This window comes from Hemiscyllium ocellatum, chromosome 5 (genome assembly GCF_020745735.1).
Source record: "Hemiscyllium ocellatum isolate sHemOce1 chromosome 5, sHemOce1.pat.X.cur, whole genome shotgun sequence".
Classification (NCBI taxonomy): Eukaryota; Metazoa; Chordata; class Chondrichthyes; order Orectolobiformes; family Hemiscylliidae; genus Hemiscyllium; species Hemiscyllium ocellatum.
Window position 1 is genome coordinate 97,659,822 of NC_083405.1, and position 22,344 is coordinate 97,682,165.

At 46.2% G+C, this 22,344-nt stretch overlaps 1 protein-coding gene across 1 annotated transcript in view; it reads left to right on the top strand.

The window, feature by feature from the left end:
• LOC132816124 (myosin-IIIa-like) overlaps window positions 1–22,344 on the top strand; it is a 161,429-nt gene that overhangs the window by 85,064 nt on the left and 54,021 nt on the right. The window lies entirely within an intron of this gene.

Here is a 22,344-nt window from a genome sequence, read left to right on the forward strand (position 1 = left end):
ACGTGCTGACCACTTCCTGATGGACTTGTGGTCACAGGTGTTTTTCTTCATAAACTTCTCCACAAAGGACAGGTGATACGGAACGGTCCAACTATTCGGAGCGTTCCGCGGCAGCGAGGCCAGGCCCATCCTTTGCAACACCGGGGACAGGTAGAACCTCAGTACGTAGTGACACTTGGTGTTTGCGTACCGGGGATCCACGCACAGCTTGATGCAGCCACACACAAAGGTAGCCATCAGGATGAGGGTGGCATTGGGTGTATTTTTTCCCCCATTGCCCAGATATTTGTACAGCGAGTCCCTTCTGACCCGGTCCATCTTTGAACTCCATATAAACTGGTTTGGCTGGTGGTGAGAAGGGCTCTGCCTGTGAGATCCTTTATGCACGCCCGGACTCTCAGTGAAGGACGCTCTCTGGGTGGTCCGAAACCTGTTGATCTTCCATCTGAAGGAGTTGACTCCAACTGAGTATTTCAGACTGGCACATTCCAAGGTCCAGGACTACATGTTGAGGGACGCGCTGAAGCTTGGGGCAACTGCCGCCAAGGCGCAGTGGGGAAAGACTACCGTGTAACATCTGCCTGCCTAACAAAGAACAGTAGGCCCATGCAATCATTTGGGCTCTGCTGACGCCTCAGCTAAATATATGGGCATATGATTGGAAAATGTAAAGACCTTTATAAAAATGATAAATTCTGATCTCTGTATGTAAATGTTTACATATGTATGGCATGGCCAACAGACCATAAAATTATTTTATGAATAAAGTATGTTTTTGAAAAAAAAAATCACTGACAGTCTCGCCCTGTGCCGCTGCAGTCACCCGGGTCATCTTCCAGTTTACATGGAGATCAAAGATGGACCGGCTCCGAAGGGACTAGCTGTACAAAGATCTGGGCAATGGTGGAAAAATACACCCAATACCACCCTCACCCTGATGGCCACCTTTGTGTGTGGCTGCATCAAGCTGTGCGTGGATCCCCGGTACGCAAACACCAAGTGTCACTACGTACTGAGGTTCTACCTGTCCCCGGTGTTGCGAAGGATGGGCCTGGCCTCGCTGCCGTGGAACACTCTGTGTAGTTGGACCGTTCCGTATCACCTGTCTTTCGTGGAGAAGTTTATGAAGAAAAACACCTTTGACCACAAGTCCATCAGGAAGTGGTCAGCACGTAGTGTCCTCGAGACCCTTTGAGAAAAGGACAGGGCGGATCCTATCGAGCGGTTCCCTGAGCAGACTGTCAAAGACATTTGGCAGAATGCCTCATCGCCAGAACTTTCCAACAAGCACCAAGACATGGCTTGGCTGGTGGTGAGAAGGGCTCTGCCTGTTTGATCCTTTATGCACACCAGGACTCTCAGCCACACCGCACGCTGCCCTCGAAGCAGCTGTGGGGGGCACGAGACTGTCACACACCTCCTTCTGGAATGTGCCTACGCAGATGAAATCTGGAGAGGAATGCAGTTTGTTGAGGCTCATCCCAAGCAGCGCCGTGACGCTGTTCCTTGGCACGCACGCCGAGACAAACATCAACTGTGCCTGGAGGATCATCAACTCGGTGAAGGATGCTCTCTGGGTGGTCCGAAACCTGTTGATCTTCCAGCTGAAGGAATTGACCCCAACTGAGTGTTGCAGACTGGCACATTCCAAGGTCCAGGACTACGTGTTGAGGGACGTGCTGAAGATTGGGGCTGCTGCCGCCAAGGCGCGGTGGGGAAAGACCACTGTGTAATGTCTGCCTGCCTAAAGAAGGACAGGGGGCCCACGCAGTCATTTGGGCTCTGGTGACGCCTCAGCTAAAAATGTAATCGTACAGACCGGTAAACAGGAATGATTACTCTGTTTCAGTATGCAAAGAAATGGAATGTTTACATATGTATGGCATGTCCAACTGTACAGACCACCAAAGTTCTTTTTAAAATAAAAACAAGGACGTGTACTGCCTGCAGGATTTTCCTGTGGCAGGCTATTTTGATATGATCTTCAGGAGCATGAAGAATTGCGAGCAGCTCCTGAAGGTCTTCAAGGAGAAGAAAGGAAGAAAATTCTCCATCTTGTCGGCGGTCCCGTTGTGTGTGTTTCCTGCGCAGAGGAGTCAGGTTGTTACAATCCATATGTACAACCCTCACGCCCCAGCAGCGGATGTCCTGACCTTCCTGAGAAGATACATCCAGGTCGAAGGAGAAAGCACCGTTTTGGTCGATCCTTTTGGGATCTGGACCAGCAAGCGGCAGGTCAGGGTAACCCTGAGGGTCGACGCCAGTGGGAACATCTTCCACCCAACCTCCAGCTTTGCCATCGGAGGAAGCAGAGGTTACCTGACGTATGCAGGGCAACCGAAAGTGTGCCGAACCTGCGGGAGGTCAGGCCACATGGTGGCGGATTGTAAGGTGACCATCTGTCGAAACTGCAAGCAGGAAGGCCACCCGACCAAGGAATGGAAGGAGGCCAAGAACTGTAATCTGTGCGGAGAGGTGGGCCACATGTACAAGGCCTGCCCAAGATGAGGAGCCGCCACCTAGGCACAGATGGCTGGAGGTGGCAACACGAGCCGTGGACCACATCAAACCAGTAAGGTACCACAGACCAGCACAGGAATGGTATCTGGAGGCACCCAGAAGGAAGGGCAGGCTGGAGCGGTGCAGACGGCAGACAGTGGGAAGGTGCAGCAGCCGATCCAAGCTCCTTCAAGACAGACGGAGGAAATGGAAGAGGAGGGAACAAAGGATGCAGAGGATTAGATTACTGTCAAAAGCAGGAATAGGAAACCTCGCCAGGCGCCCAAAGCCACCCAGCGAAGGGGGAAGTGACACCTACACGACAAGGATACAGGCAGCTCTTCTGATGATGAGGACGGGCGCAAGGATGGACGTTACCAAAGAAAGAGACAGAGTGCCATGGGGAAAAAGGAGGGCAACACCACCCAAATAGGAAAAGACAATCCCTCTGAGGGGACGGGTAAAGACCTCCTCCCACCTGGTGAGAACCATGAGGTACCCACCAGCCCACAGCTCCAGGTAACTGGGAGCAGCAGCCCTGTGACAGCCCCGCTGTCAGACAGAGAACTGGACTGTGCTGACCTTGGGTCTGACCCGAAGACACCAGAGTGGGAAAATGGCCCCAGCGTGGAGCCGGACAGCTACCTCAGTCTGGGAGGGTCCAGCAGTTTGCTGTCACTACGGGAATACGCATAGCTATGCCAGAGAGGCAAGGCCAGCAGCAAATGGACACTGGTAACCTCATAAACTGTTAAAATGGGAATACAAATTGCCAGTATCAATGTGCATAGCATCAAATTGGCGACGTGATGTGTTTCTACGATGGCCTTTCTGGCCAACATTAAAGCCGATGTCCTGTTCCTGCAGGAGTGTGGGATACCACACCTCAGCAGCCACAGGAGATGGTCAAGCTTGTGGCCTATGGGCCGTCAGTTTGGTCAGGGGGGCAACGATAGGCACGCCCCCGGCCTGGTATCCTGTTGCGAGGAGGCAACTTCACCATCTCCGAGGTTAAGGAGGTGGTGGGCGGGCGCCTCCTCATCACCGACGTCATGTACAGGAGTACTCCCCTGAGACTGATTAATGTGTATGCCCCAGTGGGTAAGAGGGAACGGTTGGCTGTCCTGCAACAGCTTCCACTGTTACTGGCTAAGAACAGGCTGGTCATTCTGGCCGGAGACTTCAACTGTATCACTGATGCAGATGGACGATCCGGCAGCGGGGACAATAAACTGGACGCCACGTCCAGAGCCCTGATGGACACGGTAAAAGGTGCCAAGCTGCACAACGTCTTCAGCACCCCTGCAGACGGAGCACAGCATAGATACCCCTGGTCACGGGCAGACGAGTCTATCCAATCAATGATAGATTACCTGTTTGTGTCCCGAACAGATCCACTGACGTCAAGCCGGTGTTCTTCTCTGACCACTGCCTCCTGCTGGCCGACTGTCACCTACAGGACGAGCAGCGGGCGGGCAAGGGAATGTGGAAGTGAACACTAAGCTGTTGACCCCGGGAAACATCGAGGAGTTCAAGAGGGACTACGCAGTTTGGAGAACCGCGAAGGCCCTCTTTGGGTCCCCAGCAGACTGGTGGGAAACAGTAAAAGGGAACATCAAGAGGTTCTTCATCCTCAAAGGTGTTCAGGAGGCGAGAGAGAGGCGGGGAAAACGGTCCCAACTCCAGGAAAGTATGCAGAACCTGCTCCTGCTGCAGACGATGGGGGTGGATGTCACGGAGGACCTCAAGGATGTGAAAGGCCAGCAAGCCTCGCTCTTTGCCTCGGAGCCTCCAAAATAATCTTCCGGTCCAGGGTCCGCTCGGTAGAGCAGGATGAGACGTGCTCACGTTTCTTCTTCCAGAAGGTCCACAAAGAGAGCTCCGTGCTTAGCAGCCTGAAGGAAGAAGATGGCTCGGTAACGTCATCTCAGGCTGACGTCATGAGGATCAGCAAATCCTTCCATGCCAGTCTGTATGACACAAGGCCAACCAACAGTGCAGCCTCCCAGTAGATCCAGTCCTCTGTCACGGCCGTCTTAGATGACAAAACACGGGAAAGCCTGGACCAGCCGCTATCTCTGGATGAGCTGACCAAGGCCCTAGAGTCCTTTCAAAAGAATAAAACTCCCAGAAGCAACGGCTTACCGGTCGAGCTCTATTCTGCTCTGTGGGACTTGACTGACCAGGACTGCTGGAGGTTTATGTCAGTACGCTTCTGGCAGGTAGCATGAGTGAATCCATGAGGAAAGGCATCATCACCCTCATCTACAAGAAGAAGGGGGAGAGGGAGGAACTCAGAAATTGGAGACCAATCTCACTATTGAATGCAGATTACAAAACTTTGTCAAAGGCAATCACCAACTGGGTCAGGTCTGCTCTGGGGTCGGTGATTCACCCTGACCAATCTGTGCTGTACCGAGCAGGAAGATCGCTGAGAGTCTCGCACTCCTCAGGGATATGATTGCCTACGTGCAGGACAGCGGGTTGGACACCTGCCTGATCAGCCTGGACCAGGAGAAAGCCTTTGACAGGATATCACACACGTATATGAGAGATGTTCTCTCCAAAATGGGCTTTGGGGAGGGAATCTGCAACTGGATCAGACTGCTCTACACCAACATTGTCAGTGCAGTCTCAATCAATGGGTGGGAATCAGATAGCTTCCCAGTCAGATCCGGAGTCAGGCAGGGCTGCGCTCTCTCTCCTGCCTTGTTTGTGTGCTGCATAGAGCCATTTGCCGAGTCCATCAGGAAGGGTGCAAGCCTGAGAGGGGTGACTATTCCTGGTAGCGGGGGCCTGCAGGTTAAGGCCTCCCTGTACATGGATGACGTCGCCGTTTTCTGCTCAGATCTGCTGTCCGTGCACAGACTCATGTGCATATGTGACCAGTTCTAACGGGCCTCGGGGACCAAGGTAAACCAAGGCAATAGCGAGGCCATGCTCTTCGGGAACTGGGCCGACCAATTCTTGATCCCCTTCACTGTCAGGACTGACCACCTGAAGGTGCTGGGTATTTGGTTCAGGGGGGCTGGGCGTGCGCTATGTCTTGGGAGGAGTGTATCAGAAAAGTGAGACAGAAACTGAGCAGATAGAAGCTACGGTCGCTCTCCATTGCGGGTAAAAACCTGGTCATCAGGTGTGAGGCACTGTCATTGCTGTTATACGTGGCACAGGTCTGGTCTATTCCCAGAACCTACGCCGCTGCAGTCACCCGGGCCATCTTCCAGTTTATATGGAGGTCAAAGATGGACCAGGTCCGAAGGGACTTGATGTATAAAGATCTGGGCAACGGGGAAAAAATACACCCAATGCCAACCTCACAGTGATGGCCACCTTTGTGTGTGGCTGCATCAAGCTGTGCATGGATCCCCGGTACGCAAACACCAAGTGTCACTACGTACTGAGGTTCTACCTGTCCCCGCTGTTGCGAAGGATGGGCCAGGCCTCGCTGCCGTGGAACGCTCTGAGTAGTTGGACTGTTCCGTATCACCTGTCCTTCGTGGAGAAGTTTATGAAGAAAAACACCTTTGACCACAAGTCCATCAGGAAGTGGTCAGCATGTCGTGTCCTCGAGACCCTTCGGGAAAAGGACAGGGCGGATCCTATCGAGTGGTTCCCTGAGCAGACTGTCAAAGACATTTGGCAGAATGCCTCATCGCCAGAACTTTCCAACAAGCACCAAGACATGGCTTGGCTGGTGGTGAGAAGGGCTCTGCCTGTTTGATCCTTTATGCACGCCCGGACTCTCAGCCGCACCGCACGCTGCCCTCGAAGCAGCTGTGGGGGGCACGAGACTGTCACACACCTCCTTCTGGAATGTGCCTACCCAGCAGAAGTCGAGAGAGGAATGCAATGGTGTTTGTCGAGGTTCGTCCCGAGCAGCGCTGTGACGCGGGACTCCGTGCTGTACGGTCTGTTCCCCGGGACGCACACCAAGACGAACATCAACTGTGCCTGGAGGATTATCAACTCAGTGAAGGACACTTTCTGGGCGGTCCGAAACCTGTTGATCTTCCAGTTGACCCAGACTGAGTGTTGCAGACTGGCACATTCCAAGGTCCAGGACTACGTGTTGAGGGACGCGTTGAAGCTTGGGGCAGTTGCTGCCAAGGCGCTGTGGGGAAAGACCACTGTGTAATGTCTGCCTGCCTAAGCAAAGGGGTTCAACAGAATAAGGGGGCTCCGCTGACACCCCCAGTTAACTATGTGGATAGTAATCGTACAGACCTGTATATATGAATGATTACTCTGTCGCTGCATGCAAAGAAATGGAATGTTTACGTATGTATGGCATGACCAATTGTATAGATCATCAAAATATTTTATGAATAAAGTATATTTTTGAAATAAAAAAAGTTTAGACACTCATTTAGTGCCATTGTCTCATAAAATATAAGGCTGAACGGTAATGCAAAAATGAAGACTTGTATTATATAATTCTTTTCCCAACCACCAAATATTTTCAAAGCACTTTACAGCCAATGAAAATATTTTCATTTAAAATAAAGTCACTGTTGAAGGAAACACCACAACTAATTTTCACTAACAAAGCTTCTATAAACAATGATGTGATGATTACTCAGTCATCTATTTTTATTGATTATCACTAAATATTGGCCAAGATGCTAGTGATAACTAAAAGCAACGTATTGCATATGCTGGAGATTTGGAATAAAAATATAAAGTGCTGCTGAAACTCAGCAGGTCCCATTTTGAGTCCAATATGACTTCTTTGGAACAATTAACTCTCTCCACAGACAGTACCAAACCTGCTGAATCTCTTCAACAATTTCTAATTTAAACAAGCGAGAACCATCCTTCATTAAAACAGCACCGTACGATATTTTGCGTCAGGGTAATGGCCCTCAGTTTAACATTTCATTTGAAAGACACCACAGCCAAAAAGACATCTTGGTTCAGTCGTACACAGCACTTCGGTATTCAAACCTGAAATGAGATTTCAATCCATTCTGATTCACAGATCAAGGAAGCTGTTAATTTAACCGGAGCTGACCTATTGACCTATGCAGAGGGAACATTCTAGCCTTGTGTAACAACTCAAGAGAATGTTGTTACCATCAGAAATCCTCCTTAATAATGGAAAATAACAACTACATAAATTAGACATATAATGCCACAGTGAAGCATGATACTGACCACAAAAAAAACAGGAAAATTATTAACATATGAAAATCCAAGAGAAAACCCACTGCTGGTTAGTCTTATCTGGCACAGGGGAGGATGGTTGCTGTAGTTGGATGTCAGTTGTGTCAGCTCCAGGATATCTCTGCACAAATTCCTCAGGGCAATGTCCACGGCCGAACCATCTTCGGTCCTTTAGTCAATGACCATCCCTCCATAATCAGGTAAGTAGTAGGAATGTTCACTGATGGTCTGCACTATTTCCAGCACTATTTGTGACACCTCAGATGCTGACACATCTTTATCCTTATGTAGTCTGGACAATATCCAGGTTTCAGCTGCAAATGGCAAGTAACATTCACACTACACAAGTGCCAGGTAATGACCATCTTCAGCAAAGAGAATCCTATTATCACCCATTGACATTCAATTTCTATAACACTGTTAATTCCCCACTATCAACATCCTGTAGGTAACCATTGCCCAGAAAATAAGCTGGAGCAGCCATAGGTAATATACTACCTTAAAAAAGAGCAAATGAGTGGCAAGGAATCCTGCAACAAGTAATTTACCTTGCTGTTTTCCCAATACCTGTCCACCATCTACAAGGTCAAGGAGTGTGTTGGAAGCACCCCTCCCCCCCCCATGTGCCTGGATGACTGCAGCTCCAATAACAATTAAGAAGCTCAACAAAGCAATCTGCTTGATTAGAACTCCATTCACCAGCAACAAACAACAGCAGTAACTTATCAAGACTCCTCTGACAGTACTTTCTGAATCCATGAACTCTACCATCGAGAAGAACAAAGATAGCCAATATATGGGAACAGTGCCATTAACAAGTTCCCCTGCAAGCCACATACCATCCTGACTTGGAAATGTATTAACTTGTCACTTGGTCAAAATCTTGTAACTGTCTCCCTAACAGCATAGTGGGTGTTCCTTCAGCCCCAAGAACTGCAGTTGTGCAAGAAGGTGACACACCAATACGTTTTCCAGAACAATTCTGGATTGGCAGTAAATTTTGTGGCAGCAAGCAACATCCACACTCACTCATGAGTAAAAAGACGTCCTAATAGAAGCCTCAATAATTTCAATTTGGAACACATAGGGCAATAAATTTCTCTGAAAAATGTGAAGCTTGGGAGCAGTTCTGACATCACAATATGGGAGGGGCGTGGTAGCCTTGGAGAAGGTGCAGTGGAATTTACCAGGATGTTGCCTTTGTTACGAAGAGAGGTTGGACAGATTGGAGTTCTTTTCCTTTGACAGGGGAAATAGAGAGGGGGCATGATTGGGAGGTATAAAATTATGAGGGACATAGATGGAGTGGACAGAAAGAAACCGTTTCCTCGATGAAGGGATCAATGACCAGGGACATAGATTTAAAATCAGAGAAGGTTTAGAGGAGATGTGAGGAAAAGCGTTTTAACCCGGAGGGTGCTAAGAATCTGGAACTCATTGCTTGTAAAGGTGTAGAGACAGAAACCCTCATAACATTTAATAAGTATTAAGGAGTATGTCAAGGCATACATGTGGGCCAAATACTGGAAAATAAAGTTAGCATAGTTAAATGATTGTTTTGGAGCAGTTCGGGTGTGATGGGTCAATGGATCTTTCTCTGTGCTGTTGATCTCTGTGACTATATGACTCTACGACTCCAACGTACTGAAAAGTCGGATTCATCACACGCACTAAAAGTGGTATACAGAGGAACCTCGATTATCAGAATACTAATTATCTGAAAAAATAGAATAATCCAAAGGAGATCTGGTGGTCCCGATGGAAACATTACATCAAAGACATGTTTCCATCACTGATTGTGTCTTTTGTTTAAAGTCATTAATCAGGCGCCATCTCCAAATGACTGACTGCCCTCCCTCTCTCTCTCCCGACACTTTCCCTGGAGTTCTACACAGGGGTGTACTCTAAACACCCCCTTCCCCATATAATCTCTCCAACAGTATCCTGTACAGGGCACAGGTAGAACCTGTCAAAAAGCTGCAGTAAAACTGTGTGTGTGTGTGTGTGTGTGTGCGCGTGCGCGTGTGCGTGTGTGTGTGTACGCGCGCACACTTTTTGGAGACTTCTCCCACAAAGGCAACTGCAGCAGCGGCAGCCTTGTTGTTGGTGTCCAGTCCAGCTGTCCTAGAGAGGGGCCGGGGGGCAGTGTTGGACAGGGTTTAGGACGAGGGAAGGTGATGCACGGGATTGGGTGCGTGGGGGGTGGTGTTGGGGGCGGGGGGAGGTGTTGCACAGAATTGGGGGCGGGGTGAGGTGTTGGGGACAGGAGGTAGGAGTTACACTGGGTTTTAGTGTGCTGCTGCAGTCTCCTGAATGGGGAGCAGGCTTTAAAAACTCTGAGCCCCAGAGGAGAGGCATTTAATCGAGTAACCGAATAATCGATTATCCGAACAAAATAGTGCCCACCCATCACATTCGGATAATTGAGGTTCCCAAGTAATCGATGAGTCTTTTACAACCTTATTTATAATTGAATTGAATTGTCTTTGTCAATAATAAGAGTTAATCAGATGGCTGAGGATATGATCTATAACTTGCATTGAGTTCATTCAGCTGGGTTAGCAAAGTGAGTGTTACAAATAAGAATGAGCGTGAGGTTTTATTGTCATGTGTACTCAAGTACAGATGGAGTACAGTGAACTGTTCTCAATGTTCTGTCTCACAGCGTCATCTTAGGTACAAATCTTAGTTACAGAAAGAGGAATAAAGAAGATAAATGTTGCATTACTTACAGTGATTCATAGTATAAGTTAGAAATATGATGTTTAAAAGGATAAACATTGCAGTCAGATAACAGATTACAGATAAGATCAGCGCAAAGGATTCCACACATAGTCTAACCAGCCTTGCAAGCTGCTGACCGCTTGCACCAGAGTCCAACAACTACCCTCGGCTCTGCTCCTCGGTCTCCAGCCTGCTCCACCCCAGGTCTCAGCTACTCTACTCCAGACCCCCAGCCTGCTCCACCCCGGATCTCAGCTATTCCATTCCAAACCCCCAGCCTGCTCCACCCCAGCTCTCAGTTACTCCACTCCAGACCCCCAGCCTGCTCCACCCCAGCTCTCAGTTACTCCACTCCAGACCCCCAGCCTGCTCCACCCCAACTCTCAGCTACTCCACTCCAGACCCCCAGCCTGCTCCACCCCAGTTCTCAGCTACTCCACTCCAGACCCCCAGCCTGCTCTACGCCAGCTCTCAGCTACTCCACTCCAGACCCCCAGCCTGCTCTACGCCAGCTCTCAGCTGATCCACTCCAGACCTCCAGCCTGCTCCACCCCAGCTCTCAGCTGATCCACTCCAGGCCCCCAGCCTGCTCCACCCCAGCTCTCAGCTGATCCACTCCAGGCCCCCAGCCTGCTCCACCCCGGATCTCAGCTACTCCACTCCAGACCCCCAGCCTGCTCCACCCCAGCTCTCAGCTGATCCACTCCAGGCCCCCAGCCTGCTCCACCCCGGATCTCAGCTACTCCACTCCAGACCCCCAGCCTGCTCCACCCCAGCTCTCAGCTGATCCACTCCAGACCCCCAGCCTGCTCCACCCCGGATCTCAGCTACTCCACTCCAGACCCCCAGCCTGCTCCACCCCAGCTCTCAGCTGATCCACTCCAGACCCCCAGCCTGCTCTAAACCAGCTCTCAGCTATACCACTCCAGACCCCCAGCCTGCTCTCCTCTGGCTCTCAGCTATTCCACAATGATTAGATTAGATTAGATTAGATTAGATTAGATTAGATTAGATTCCCTACAATGTGGAAACATGTCCTTCGGCCCAACAAGTCCACACCGACTCTCTGAAGAGTAACCCACCCAGACCCATTCCCCCTAACTAGTGCCCTTAACTCTATGGGCAATTTAGCATGACCAATTCACCTGACCTGCACATCTTTGGACCATGGGAGGAAACCAGAGCACCTGGAGGAAACCCACACAGACACGAGGAGAATGTGCAAACTCCACACGGACAGTCGCCTGAGGCTGGAATCGAACCCAGGTCCCTGTGAGGCAGCAGTGCTAACCACTGAGCCACCGTGCCACCCCTGCTCCAGACTCCCAGCCTGCTCCTCCCCAGCCCTCAGCCGATCCACAATGCTCCAGGCCTCCAGCTCACTCTGGTCCAGCTCTCAACTATTCTGCTGAAGACTTCCAGCTCACTATACTTCACCTTTCAGCCATTCCACACTGCTCCAGACCCCAAACCCGCTCCGCTCTGGCTCTCAGCTATCCCAAGGAAACTTTTCTGAGTGAAAAATAACATTTGAAGACTTAATGTCTTCAAGTGAAAGAAAAGACAATTCAGTTTCACTCCTACTGATGATATTGAAAACTGTTATTGTCAATTGTCGCTCAGCTGGTAACATAGTCATCTCAGAATCAGCACGATACACTCATGATTAATGTCAATTACATGAAACCGGGCAAACAAGAACTAAGTTGAATTGAACTGAATTTGAAATTGAATTGAATTTGAATTTGAATTGAATTTGAATTGAATTGAATTTATTATCACATGTATGGAGGCACAGTGAAAAGCTTTATCTTGTGAGAAATACAGGCAGATCGCAGAGTTAAGTAGCATAGGTAAGTAAATAATCGGTAAACAGCGGCAAAAACAAAATCACAGGAACAGGCGAATGTTAAGAGTTAGTGAGTCCATTCAGTTCTCTAACAACAGTGGGGTAGAAACTGTTTCTGTTGTCTTGTATGGTGGTGGACATTGCTGATGCTATGCCAGACAGTGTCTTAGCTCTCTGGATGCTTATGGTCACCTCCAGTCGTTGAGTGGAGGCTTGTGGTTGGTGGATGGTATTCAGTGGTTGCAAGGATCATTTTGCTGGTATTGGCATGTCTTTGTTTTCTCCTCTCTTTTTAAAGATTGGGGTTCCCGCAGTTATACCCAACTGTAAGCCCCTTATCTCCTGCCAAATCTGGCTTCAACCACCAAACTATTGTTCCTCCTGTCAGGGCTAGATGAGCCTCCTGATTACTGGCTGAGGTGTGAATGGTTTTACGATGGTCTGAAATGTCCAGTATTTCCCTTGGATGGTTGTTTGTTAAAAGTTTGACTAGTAGTGTGAAGATGCTTGCATCCAAAGGTACAGCAAGTTCACATGTAGCACAATGGTGTGGAATGTTCAGTATTTCTGTGCCCAAGCACTGTGGAAAGTTTAATGTCTCTGTACCTTTGTAGGCTCCAGAAGGTCTGAAATTGTTTTGTCTTGCAGTCTGGCTTTCATTGTTTGAAGCTGAGGCTTAAATGGGGGTCTTTCTTTAATTTTGTAAGCTAACCCCTGTTCCAGACAACTGCCTATAGGCTTGCACATTACACAGTCTGTCCCAACCAGCCTTCCCTTGTTCTGTTGAGACCCATAACTTCTTGAGTCCAAATATTCAATGAATTTTGGTCCAATGTAATTTCCATAAACCTATGTGCAAAGTTCAAAGGGTTTTAGTCCAGGATATATCCACAAACGGATGCAGATTTTTTGCCCCACTTACAGCAGAGAGAGCTGTATTGAGTAGTTTTAACTCCAAATCTCAACATCAATAATTAAAAGCAAAAACTAAAACTCTGAGTCTGCCTGAGCCTGACTCCAACCACTCATGCTTCTTTTGTCGAGAAAAAGATCAAACCTATTTACTCTGCTTTCCATGGAGCAGACACCTTGGCACCAGAATTACAACACCCTGCTTCCCGAGAAACAGGACAGAACAAATCTCTTTTACAGGCAGATCTTGTTCCATTTGTAAACTATGAAGAGGATTGTATCAAACTTGAAAGGGACATTGGTTGAATTAATGGGGCAAAGTATGAAGCAGTTCCTCTCTAATTCTGTTCACTCTACTTACAGAGGTGACTTTCCTTGAATTAACCCAACAATTAAAGGGAGTCAGGGGGCTGAGTTGAGTATGGTTGCCATTACAGAAGAGAAAGTGCTAGAAAAGCTGAAAGGTCTTAAAATTGATAAATCTCCTGGCCCCGACGGGCTCCATCCTAGAGTTCTGAGGGAGGTGGCTGAGGAAATAGCGGAGGCATTGGTTGAGATCTTTCAAAACTCACTGGAGTCAGGGAAAGTCCCGGATGATTGGAAGATCGCTATTGTAACCCGCTTGTTCAAGAAAGGATCTAGACAAAAGATGGAAAATTATAGGCCAATTAGCCTAACCTCGCTTGTTGTTAAAATTCTAGAATCCACCATTAAGGATGAGGTTTCTTAATTCTTGGAAGAGCAGAGTCGGATTAGAACAAGTCAACATGGATTTAGTAAGGGGAGGTCGTGCCTGACAAACCTGTTGGAATTCTTTGAAGAGGTGACAAGTAGGTTAGACCAGGGAAACCCAGTGGATGTGGTCTATCTAGACTTCCAAAAGGCTTTTGATAAAGTACCACATGGGAGGCTGCTGAGCAAGGTGAGGGCCCATGATGTTCGAGGTAAGCTACTGGTATGGATTGAGGATTGGCTGTCTGACAGAAGGCAGAGAGTTTGGATAAAAGGTTCTTTTTCGGAATAGCAGCCGGTGACAAGCGGTGTCCCGCAGGGTTCAGGGTTGGGGCCGCAGCTGTTCACATTATATATTAATGATTTGGATGAAGGGACTGGGGTCATTCTAGCGAAGTTTGTCGATGATACGAAGTTAGGTGGACAGGCAGGTAGTACTGAGGAAGTGGGGAGGCTGCAGAGGGATCTAGACAGTTTGGGAGAGTGGTCGAGGCAATGGCTGATGGAATTCAATGTGAGCAAATGTGAGGTCTTGCACTTTGGAAAAAAGAATACGAGCATGGACTACTTTCTAAACGGTGAGAAAATTTGTAAAGCCAAAGTACAAAGGGATCTGGGAGTGCTAGTTAAGGATTCTCTAAAGGTAAACATGCAGGTTGAGTCCGTGATTAAGAAAGCGAATGCAATGTTGTCATTTATCTCAAGAGGGTTGGAATATAAAAGCACCGTTGTGCTACTGAGACTGTATAAAGCTCTGGTTAGGCCCCATTTGGAGTGCTGTGTCCAGTTTTGGTCCCCACACCTCAGGAAGGACATACTGGTACTGGAACGTGTCCAGCAGAGATTCACACAGATGATCCCTGGAATGGTAGGTCTAACATATGAGGAACAGCTGAGGATCCTAGGATTGTATTCATTGACGTTTAGAAGATTAAGGGGAGATCTAATAGAAACTTACAAGATAATACATGGCTTGGAAAGGGTGGACGCTCGGAAATTGTTTCCATTAGGCGAGGAGACTAGGACCCGTGGACACAGCCTTAGAATTAGAGGGGGTCAATTCAGAACAGAAATGCAGAGACATTTCATCAGCCAGAGAGTGGTGGGCCTGTGGAATTCATTGCCGCAGAGTGCAGTGGAGGCCGGGACGTTAAATGTCTACAAGGCAGAGATTGATAAATTCTTGATGTCACAAGGAATTAAGGGCTACGGTGAGAATGCTGGTAAGTGGAGTTGAAATGCCCATCAACCATGATTGAATGGCGGAGTGGACTTGATGGGTTGAATGGCCTTACTTCCACTCCTATGTCTTATGGTCTTATGGCTGACGCTATGATCGAAATTCCGCAGCTAATTTGGGAATTTTAGGTATGAATTCAGTGACTGCACCCTTGTATTTTGAGGCCAGATCAGATGTGCTGTCTTTTAGATGAGAAATTAGAATTATGCTCTGTTTGTTCTTTTTAGTTGCATGTTAAAGTTCCCATGGCAATATTTTGAAATGAGCAGAGAGCTGTCTGGCGCCCTGGCCAATGTTTTTCCTTCAATCAATAGCACAGGCAGAGAGTTTTTAGTCCACAGTGCTATTTGTGAGATTTGGTTGTGCAGATATTGACCGCTGAATTTCTACAGTGGCTGCATTTTAACAATAATTCACTGGCTGTTAGTTGTAATGTCACAGGACTGTTAATTCAAAACATTGGGTTTCGTGTTCTGTTGGTGAAATTTGAATTCAATAAAAAAAAGCTAGCTTAATGGCAATCATGTAACCACTGTCAATAATTGTAAAAACCATCTGGTTCACTATGTCCTTTAGAAAGATATTTGCCATCCTTACCTAATCTGATTCATTTGTGACACCAGACCCCCAGCAATCTGGCTGGATCTTAACTGCCCTTTGGGCAAATAGAAATGGGCAATAAATGCTACCTTAAATGGCAGAAATCTGTGAGTGTCAATTAGGATCCTGGTGGATTGAATAGTTTTAGTCTCGAGTCTGACAAACATGAGCAATAAGCTGGACGAGGTGGCTGGTTTGTATTAGTGTGTCCAGATCTTGAATGTACACTGATCCCTATAGATCATATCACAGCATGAATCTGCAGTTTCAGAACAGGAACAGACAAACTTGGGAGAAACCAAAAGTTAATTAGATTCCTATGAGCTGCAAGTGCTCCATAAAGACACTGTTGCTGCACTGTCTACATTCATTCGCTGAAATGATATATTATAAAAATCATGAATAGAATTTAAATGGTAACTCCCATAAGTATCAGACTGAGTAAAATGTGGGGAGATTATTTCCATGATGATTGACTTTATTTTAGGACTTTTGCAGGTGCAGAGAGTTTAATGGAGATGGAGGGGTAGTGGTTGGTGGTATTCATTAGACATGAGCTGGTGTGAGACCCCAAAATAATTTCTCCGAGAAAATCTAAAAGTAACTAAGATCAACAGAAAACTGCTGCAATCCCATTTAGGTTTACCAGCTCCCACGACCAGCCTACCCATTTCACAACTAGGCCACTGGCTATGTTAATTCCATCACATCTGGATAGAATCCCAGATACTCACATATTATGAGGTAACTTTAAAATTTAATCCCATCACCTCTGACACGAATTAATGAGCCATATAATCATATTAACCTGTCCTAGTCTTAGCCCCTTAATACCATTCTGCTACAAAACCATGTTAAAAAGGGAGAAATTGTTAACTCCATTAAAAGTTGCAATTGTTCCTACTGCAACTTCTCATATGCTGAAGAATTTCATACACGTAAAACACATTTTGTGAAATAAACTCTCTTCCCATATTTTCAAGGATTGTTATCAATTAAAGGTTGTTCTACTATAACACCTGTTTTGTTAATGTAAATTCCTTATAACATAATTGACAAATTGGGGACACTGTTTCTGAAGTGCAAACTTTTAAGGTCATAAAGCGATTTGGCCTCATTAGTTTAAATGGTGCTGTTATTATGTGATTTTTTTTCATAACATTGTGTTGTATGAGAACAGAGATATTGCATTATTGCAGAACGGATTGTAATGCCTCTTCATCATTAACTACACAACCACAGGAAATATTCTTCATTACCCCCTCTTTAAAAATACTCTATTGGAAAGTCTCAAGATCTCAAGTTTTTTTCTCATAGCCGTGGTTTTCCATCCTTACCATCACCATAGTGAAACTAACAGTTTCATTGCTTATTAATGGGATGTGGGTATCACTGACTAAATTACCATTTGTTTATCATCTTAATTGCCATGGAAAAGGTTTTGTTGAATTGTGTTGTTTAAATTTGCCTCCAACTTTTCTCCTTGCCCCTTAAAACCTGAGATTGTTTGATGTTATTTGCACCCAGGTACTATACCTTACATCTGTGCAGGCCATAGTAGTAGTTACCACATATAATCCACCCAAAGCCTGTCAAGCTGTACAACACTGTACCACATGTGCTTCCTGCACCATGCATTTCCCCATAGCACTGAACTTGTCTCCACCTGAATACATGCCTCTGCTTCCCACCTGACCCTTGTTTGCCCTGACTGCCTTTTAAAGCTGTTGTGACAGTGCTCCATTCCAGGATATCCCAGCAATAATAAGTGATTGAATAGGGTGAGAATCAGCTAAGGGGTTTGCCACAGGGGCAGGGTACTTAATTAATGAGGCAAGTTTGATAGAGAACTCACAAGGACCTGTTCCATTCCCCAGTATCACTACACAACACAATTCTGCCACCCAAACATTTTGTTCTGATGATTTCCACACACCCCCTGCCTTAAGATTCAAGCTGATGTGATCAGGGTGCTCTAGACAACAGGATGCACTGTCGTCTGAATTGAATGTCCCCTGGATGTAAGAGATTCTGTGGCACCATCTCATCAATGTGTAGGAAAAGAGGATTCTGGGTAATTCTAATGGAGGATGGAAAAGACTTCTGGCTGTAATAGTTGCTCCTTTTTTGAGGTATTTTAGGTGTTGGAGGTGATTTCCTCTAATTCCAGGAGCAGCAATTACTGTTTTATATGCTGTTGCATTGTTTTGGAACTTTGGAAAAAAAAAGTCAAAACAACAGCAGTTTTAAAAGAGAGAAGAACAAACAAAGGAAGTGCATGATGAGGTCATTACAGGAAAGAGAGAGAGAGAGAAAGAAACTGACCAGAGTGAATCTGCACAGTACTGGCTTTGCTGTTTGAATTCGTGTGTCAGAGTGTGTCTGGGAAAATTAACAAACAGTGAAATTCACAACTAATCTTGGAGGAACTGTTAGATGAAGTTCACAGCACAGAATCAGATAAGTTAATTTTTTAAAGTGGCCTACAGAAAGTCTGCAATAGTGAGTAGAGTAGGTTCTTTCTTGATAATATGTTTTTGGAGATATGTCTCTTGATTAAACTTAAAATATAAGCCATAGCTATTAATTTAACCTGGGGCAGCGTTTGTAGAGGAATAAGACTTTTCTGGGTCTGCAGATTGTGAAGGAGCAAAAATGGCCTTTAGTAGAGTGATATGTACTTCATGTCAAATGTAGAGGTTTAAAGAGAGTTTAAGAATTACTGCGGATTATATCTTCCATAAATGCTGTTTGTTGCGAATCTTATCAGATGAAATGGATCGATTGGAGAGACAGTTAGAAGCAATTAAGAATTTGCAACAGCAACATAATGTGATGGATGGCAGTTATAGGAAGGGGGGAAAGTCTCAGATACAGTCACATAGATGGGTTAACTCCAGGAAAGGTAAGAGAGGTAGGCAGCTAGTGCAGGAGTCTATTGTGGCTATACCCATTTCAAACAAGTATGCTGTTTTGGAAAATGTAGGGGGTGATAGATTTTCAGGGGAGCGTAGAATGAACAGCCACGTTTCTGACATTGAGAATGGCTCAAATGCAATGAGGGGTTCATCAGGTTCCAAGAGATCTATTGTGTTAGGGGATTCTCTAGTCCGAGGTACAGACAGACGTTTCTGTGGCCAGCAGCGAAAAAGCAGAATAGTGTGTTGTTTCCCTGGTGCCAGGATAAAGGATGTCTCAGAGAGGGTGCAGAATGTTCTCACGGGGGAGAGGGGCGAGCAAGAAGTCATTGTCCACATTGGAACCAACAACATAGGAAGGGAAAAGGTGGAGATTCTGAAGAGAGATTACAGAGTTAGGCAGGAATTTTAAAAGGAGGTCCTTGAGAGTAGTAATATCTGGATTACTCCCGGTGTTATGAACTAGTGAGGGCAGGAATAGGAGGATAGATCAGATGAATGCATGGCTGAGGAGCTGGTATATGGGAGAAGGATTCACATTTTGATGATTGGAATCTCTTTTGGTGTAGAAGTGACCTGTACAAGAAGGATGGATTACACCTAAATTGGAAGGGGACTATTATACTGCGAGGGAGATTTGCTAGAGCTGCTCAGGAGGACTTAAACAAATAAGGTGGGTGGGGAGGGGGGGTGGGGATGGGACCCAGGGAGATAGTGAGGAAAGAGATCGATCTGAGATGGGTACAGCTGAGAACAGAAGTGAGTCAAACAGTCAGGGCAGGCAGGGACAAGGTAGGGCTAATAAATTAAACTGCATTTACTTCAATGCAAGGGGCCTAACAGGGAAGGCAGATGAACTCAGAGCATGGTTAGGAACATGGGACTGAGTTATCATAGCAATTACGGAAACATGGCTCAGGGATAGGCAGGATTGGCAGCTTATTGTTCCAGGATACAAATGCTACAGAAAGGAGAGAAAGGGAGGCAAGAGAAGAGGAGAAGTGGCGTTTTTTTTATAAGGGATAGCATCACAGCTGTGCTCGGGGAGGATATTCCTGGAAATACATCCAGGAAAGTTAGTTGGGTGGAACTGAGAAGTAAGAAAGGGATGATAACCTTTTTGGAATTGTATTATAGACCTTCTAATAGTCAGAGGGAAATTGAGAAACAAACTTGTCAGGAGATCTCAGCTATCTGTAAGAATAATAGGGTGGTTATGGTAGGGGATTTTAACTTTCCAAACATAGACTGGGACTGCCATAGTGTTAAAGGTTTAGATGGAGAGAAATTTCTTAAGTGTGTACAAGACAATTTTCTGATTCAGTATGTGGATGTACCTACCAGAGAATGTGCAAAACCTTACCTACTCTTGGGAAATAAGGCAGGGCAGGAGACTGAGATGTCAGTGGGGGAGCACTTTGGGGCCAGTGACCATAGTTCTATTTGTTTTAAAATAGTGATGGAAAAGGATAGACCAGATCTAAAGGTTGAAGTTTTAAATTGGAGAAAGGCCAATTTTGACGGTATTAGACAAGAACTTTCAAAAGCTGATTGGGTGCAGATGTTCACAGGTAAAGGGACGGCTGGGAAATGGGAAGCCTTCAGAATGAGATGACAAGAATCCAGAGAAAGTATATTCCTGTCAGGGTGAAAGGCCTTCCTGATGAAGGGCTTATGCCCGAAACATTGATTCTCCTGCTCCTTGGATGCTGCCTGACCTGCTGCGCTATTCCAGCAACACATTTTCAGCTCTGATCTCCAGCATCTGCAGTCCTCACTTTCTCCTCCAGGGTGAAAGGAAAGGCTGGTAGGTATAGGGAATGCTAGATGACTAAAGAAATTGTGGGTTTGGTTAAGAAAAAGAAGGAAGTATATGTAAAGTATAGGCAGGATAGATCGAATGAATCCTGAGAAGAATATAAAGGCAGTAGGAGTATACTTAAGGGGGAAATCAGGAGGGCAAAAAGGGGACATGAGATAGATTTGGCAATAGAACTAAGGAGAATTCAAAGGGTTTTTACAAATACATTAAGAACAATAGGGTAACTAGAGAGAGAATAGGGCCCCTCAAAGATCAGCAAGGCGGCCTTTGTGTGGAGCCACAGAAAATGGGTAACATACTAAACGAGTATTTTGCATCAATATTTACTGTGGAAAAGGATATAGAAAACAGAGATTGTAGGGAAATAGATGGAGGAGGTGCTGGATATCTTGAAATGCATAAATGTGGATAAATCCCCAGGATCTGTTCAGGTTTACCCTAGAACTCTGTGGGAAGCTAACGATGTGATTTCTGGACCTTTTGCTGAGATATTTGTATCATCGATAGTCACAGGTGAGGTGCCAGAAGACTGGAGGTTGGTTAATGTGGTGTCACTGTTTAAGAAGGTTGGTAAGGAAAAGCCAGGGAACTATAGACCAGTGAGCCTGACCTCAGTGGTGGGCAAATTGTTGGAGTGAATCCTGAGGGACAGAATGTACATGTATTTGGAAAGGCAAGGACTGATTCGGGATAGTCAACATGGCTTTGTGCATGGGAAATCATGTCTCACAAACTTGATTGAGTGTTTTGAGGAAATAACAAAGAGGTTGATGTGGCAGAGTGGTAGATGTGATCTATATGGACTTCAGTAAAGTGTTCGACAAGATTCCCCGTGGGAAACTGATTAACAAGGCTGGGTCTCACAGAATACAGGGAGAACTAGCCATTTGGATATAAAACTGGCTCAAAGATAGAAGACAGAGGGTGGTGGTGGAGGGTTGTTTTTCAGACTGGAGACCTGTGACCAGTGGAGTGCCACAAGGATCAGTGCTGGGTCCTCTACTTTTTGTCATTTACATTAATGATTTGGATGCGAGCATAAGAGGTACAGTTAGTAAGTTTGCAAATGCCACCAAAATTGGAGGTGTAGCAGACAGTGAAGAGGGATACTTCAGATTATAATAGGATTGTGACCAGATGGGCCAATGGGCTGAGAAGTGGCAGATGAAGTTTAATTCAGATAAATGTGAGGTGCTGCAACAGTGGTTGGGAGGTCATGTTGCGGCTGTACAGGACATTGGTTAGACCACTGTTGGAATATTGCATGCAATTCTGGTCTCCTTCCTATCAGAAAGTTGTTGTAAAACTTGAAAGGGTTCAGGAAAGATTTACAAGTATGTTGCCAGGGTTAGAGGATTTGAGCTACAGGGAGAGGCTGAACCAGCTGGGGCTGTCGGAGGCTGAGGGGTGACCTTATAGAGGTTTACAAAATTATGAGGGGCATGGATCGGATAAATAGACAAAGTCTTTTCCCTGGGGTCGGGGAGTCCAGAGCTCGAGGACATAGGTTTAGGGTGAGAGGGGAAAGATATAAAAGAGACCTAAGGGGCAACTTTTTCACACAGAAGTTGGTACATGTATGAAATGAGCTGCCAGAGGAATTGGTGGAGGCTGGTTCAATCGCAACATTTAAAAAGCATTTGGATGGGTATATGAATAGGAAGGGTCGTTTGGAGGGATGTGGACCAGGTGCTGGCAGGTAGAACTAGATTGGGTTGGGATATCTGGTCAGCAAACCGAAAGGTCTGTTTCCATGCTGTACACCTCTATGACTCTATGACTCTATAACTGATATCATGGAGAATATTTCACCCTTAATCACAATCACAAAAACTGACTAAAATGAAACGAAGACCTGTGAATACTAGAAATCAGGAACCAA